This window comes from Arvicola amphibius, chromosome 11 (genome assembly GCF_903992535.2).
Source record: "Arvicola amphibius chromosome 11, mArvAmp1.2, whole genome shotgun sequence".
Lineage (NCBI taxonomy): Eukaryota > Metazoa > Chordata > Mammalia > Rodentia > Cricetidae > Arvicola > Arvicola amphibius.
The window spans coordinates 70,905,698-70,910,823 of NC_052057.2; the positions used below are offsets into that span (position 1 = coordinate 70,905,698).

Below are 5,126 nucleotides of genomic sequence, written 5' to 3' on the forward strand. Positions count from 1 at the left end.
CTTAGTGTCATCCTTCTCTTGGGTCTAACCAGAGGGTCCACTTGATATTCCCATCCATATAAACCTGCCTAACTCCTCACATCTAGCCCAGGTCCCAAATCCAGTACCCCAGCCTAGTCAGGCCACCTGCCTGAGAGACAATCACCCATCCAGACTTCTGCCAAGACTTCCTTACTGCTCCAATGCAAAGGTTCCCCATCTCTCTACAGATCCTGTACACCCTTCTCTATGGTCTATCTTGGTGAATCTACATGATCCTTTCATCAACACACCACTCCCCAATCCCCGTTCTGCCCCACCCTCCGGGTTTGGACCAGGACCCACATCCTATACACCAGCTCAGTCCCTGGTGACTTCTGACTTCATTCCACTTACACCATGCCCAATTTGTAGGTCCAAAGACTTGTACATCCTCTCTTCTGCCCCAAACTTCTCTGTCCATACCAGACACGGAACTAAGGAAAGAAGTCCACAAGTCCAGATCACAACACAAAAATACAAAACAATATGAAAGTTCAAGGCATTATGTCTCCCAAACCCCACCAGTCTCAAAGAAATGTTTCCCCTATGAGAATTACCTAGATGGACCCCAGGGTACAGTAATTTCAAAGAACAATTATAAACTTCAAAGAATTCAAAGGAGTATAAATAAGGTACAAAGAAAGATCTCAATAAAATTAACGAGAAAAGAATATAATGAGAACAAATGGCTGGGTGATGCCCCAAATACAAGGCTGATGGAAATGAAGACAGTTCAATTACTTTGACATGTAATTGGGTAAAGAGTTGACAACATTGAAGAAAGCTTGAGCTGAAATGAAGATGGAACTGAAAACCCCTATGAGCCAGCCAGGAAAACCTCAGAGAAAGCTATAGGCAGAGTGAATCAGGAAGACAGACTCAGGACCATAAGGTAAAGCAGAGGCTCTAATGGAGCAACCCCAGGGATATAAAGATCATATAAAAGCACAAGAAGGGAACATAAAGAAAATGTGAAATACCATGAAAAGAACAAACCTTTGTTTGTTCTTTGAATTATAGAAATAAACAAGCGAAAGTCAGTGTAATAGACCATACCTTCAACACTATCATAGCATATCACAAATTAAAGAAAGACATTATATACATATATAAGAAGCATATAGACCACCAAACACACAGGACCAGAAAAAAACTCCCCATAATCTATTGTAATTAAAACATTAAGTATAGGCTCTCTGCTCCTCCCTGTTCTAGAGACAGCCGCTTCTTTTCGTGCAGTGCCAGCCTTGTTCCAGAGACACGATGGTGAAGGTCGGAGTGAACGGATTTGGCTGTATTGGACGCCTGGTTACCAGGGCTGCCTTCACTTCTGGCAAAGTGGATGTTGTTGCCATCAATGACCCTTTCATCGACCTCAACTACATGGTCTACATGTTCCAGTATGACTCCACCCACGGCAAGTTCAAAGGCACAGTCAAGGCTGAGAACGGGAAGCTTGTCATCAACGGGAAGGCCATCACCATCTTCCAGGAGTGAGATCCCGCCAACATCAAATGGGGTGATGCCGGCGCCGAGTATGTTGTGGAGTCGACCGGTGTCTTCACCACCATGGAGAAGGCTGGGGCCCACTTGAAGGGTGGGGCCAAAAGGGTCATCATCTCCACCCCTTCTGCGATGCCCCCATGTTTGTGATGGGTGTGAACCATGACAAGTATGACAATTCCCTCAAGATTGTCAGCAATGCTTCCTGCACCACCAACTGCTAGGCCCCCTTGGCCAAGGTCATCCATGACAACTTTGGCATTGTGGAAGGACTCATGACCACAGTCCATGCCATCACTGCCACTCAGAAGACTGTGGATGGCCCCTCTGGCAAGCTGTGGCGAGACGGCCGTGGCGCTGCCCAGAACATCATCCCTGCATCCACTGGCGCTGCCAAGGCTCTGGGCAAAGTCATCCCAGAGCTGAACGGGAAGCTCACGGGCATGGCCTTCCATGTTCCTACCCCCAATGTGTCCGTCGTGGATCTGACATGCCGCCTGGAGAAAGCTGCCAAGTATGATGACATCAAGAAAGTGGTGAAGCAGGCATCTGAGGGCCCACTAAAGGGCATCCTGGGCTACACTGAGGACCAGGTTGTCTCCTGTGACTTTAACAGTGACTCCCACTCCTCCACCTTCAATGCTGGGGCTGGCATTGCTCTCAATGACAACTTTGTGAAGCTCATTTCCTGGTACGACAATGAATTTGGCTACAGCAACAGAGTGGTGGAGCTCATGGCCTACATGGCCTCCAAGGAGTAAGAAGCCTGCCTACCCTGACCACCCATCCCAGCAAGGACACAGCAAGAGAGAGGCCCTCGGCTGCTGAGCAGTCCCTGTCCTAACTCAACCCTTGACACTGAGCATCTCCCTCACAGTTTCCATCCCAGACCCCCAGAATAGCAGGAGGGGCTTAGGGAACCCTATTCTCTTGAATACCATCAATAAAGTTCATTGCACCCCTAAAAAAAAAACATTAACTATACACAAACAGAGAAAAGAGTATTGAAAGTCTCAAGAAAAAAAAAAACAAGTCAAGTATAAAGGAAACCCCACCAGAATAACAGCTAATTTCTCAATGGAAACTTTGAAAGCCAAAAGAGTCTGCAAAACTGTATTTCAAATCTTCAAAGACCACAAAGGTCAACATAGACTAATATCCCCAGCAAAACTATCTGCCATATTTTAAGAAGAAAATCTTCCCATGATATAAATACTCCTTTAAAAATTATATACAACAAACCTAAAGAAAGTACAGGAAGCAATATTTCAGGCTGAAGAGGGAAAGAAATACAACACCATAATTACTTAAATACAAAGTACTACTGAGAACACAACACCAAAAATCAAAAACACAACAGCAGTCAATATAACCCTTTCAATAAAAACTTTAAATATTAACAACCTCAAATCTCCAGTCAAAAGACAAAGACTAACTGAATGATGGATCAAGAAACAATATCTCTCTGTTGTCTCCAGGAAATGCATTTTAACTTTAAAGATAAGCACTGCCTTAGAGTAAAAGGGTGGGAGAAAAGTATTCCAATCCAACGGATTCGGGGAGTAAGCAGGCATCCCCATCTCAACATATGACAAAGTAGACTTCAACACAAAATTAATCAGAAATAATAAACATGGATACTTCCTTTGAACCAAGGGAACAGTTAATCAAGAAGACATTACTATCCTACATATATATGCACCTAATTCTGATGCACCCAATTTCACAACAAATGCGCTTCTCTTTTTTTATATTTTTCCGTAATTTCTTTATTGAATATTTGTGAATTTCACACCATATACTTCAATTCTGCTTACCTCCAAGTCCGTTCATATCCTCGCCTCACCCCATGCAACAACCCCTCTGAAAGAAACTTTTTTAAAAAATCAAAAAAAATACAAGCAAAGAAAAAGAAAGAAAAAGAAAAACAAAACAACAACAAGAAAAAAAACCTCTTTGCTTCTCTTTCTTTCCCACCTCTAAAACACCTCTTCATTTGTCCTGGTGGCAGTGGGAGTCACAGTCTGTCACACAATATGTTCTTTTGTCAAATCAGCTTTACTTAACAAATATTCATTGCAATGAGTCATTGGTCTGGGTAAAGCCTCTGGTTTCTGGTACACCATCATCACTGGATCCTCACTGAAACTCCTCTGGGACAGCCCCTGGCAGCCTGAGTCATCAAGATCCTGCAGGTTCGTTCTACCAGACCCAGTCTCTTCACAAGCTCTAGCAGGTCCTAGCTATGGGGATGTTAGCATGGGCCAATCATAGGACCTGGTCATCCCAGGCTACTGGGATTGACCCCCTCAGGTGAGCGGCGGAGCCAACTCCTCTAAGAGCATGCCATCAGGGTTAGTCCTTCCTCACTCATAGTGAGGGGTAGGAACAGCTCTCCTGAGTGCAGAATCTAGCTCCCCCATGAAGGTCAGGGCCAGCTCTTCTGCTACAGAGTCCAGTGAGGGGCAGGGGCAGGGGCAGCTATCCCAGGGCCAGTGACAGACAGGGCAGCTCAGGATGGCCCTCCGCTTTTGGCATACATGGTTCCTATAGCTCCCTGAGGTCATACAGGACACAGACATCAACAAAGACCCTAGTTGTATCAAGACCACAGACCTAGACATGGCCTTTGGCAGCAGCTTGGGTCTGGATGTCATTCTGGCTGTGGTTGTAAGCACAGGCCATCCAGGTCAGGGTGGCTCTGATAGTGACATGGATCCCCAGACACCAACAAGGCCACATATCATGGCCCAACCCCAGCCTTCTATGTACCTTTGGTGGCAACATGAACCTTGGGCTTCAACACAGACACTGGCTGCAGTAGGATGAAGGACCCAGACATGGTCCTCCATACCAGCTGTGACTGGATGTCACCATTGCCTCAGGTAGCACACACAGCCCCAGTAGCAACATGTCCCTTGAACAGTAACATAGCCCCAGATCTCAGATATTCATATGGCCTTCGATGGTAAAAGGAACCTCAGACATCAACACAGAGCCTGGATGCAATAGGGCCACAGACTCAGATATGTTCCCCAACTGAAGCCCTGGTCTGGACATCACCATGGCACCAGTTAGTGCTTCTGCATTTAAGGACACAGATTAACATCTATCCATTAATAGTAGGTTATTTCAATAGACAGGTCATCTGGACAAAAAAAATAAACCAAGAAACATTAGCATAAAATGGCAGCATATGTCGAATGGAGCAAACAGATACCTACAGCACATTCCATATAACACCAAAGAATACACCTTCTCTTCTGCAGCACAGGTGAGCTCTGCTGAAACGGACAACATCCCGGAGCACGAGGCCAAAGCTTTACAAATTTAAAAAGACTTGAAGTGACTCTACACCTTATCTGAAGATAATACAATAAAGCTTAAAACTAACTAGCAAGCCAAATCTCTAATAAATACACAAACTCATGGAGATTAAACAACTCATTACTGGATGATATGAATGGGTCCAAGTCAAATCAAGACAAAAATGAGAAATTCCCCTGGGAAACAATGTGAAAACAACCAAAGTCACCAGGATTCTCATGTTCCACACTGGCTCCTCTTCCTTCTGCATATTTCTCTCTCTGTATCCAAGTTTC

General features: G+C 44.8%; 1 pseudogene; it reads left to right on the plus strand.

The window, feature by feature from the left end:
- The first annotated feature begins 1,284 nt into the window (after positions 1 to 1,284).
- Positions 1,285 to 2,285, plus strand: LOC119826252 (annotated as a pseudogene).
- The last annotated feature ends 2,841 nt before the right edge of the window (positions 2,286 to 5,126 follow it).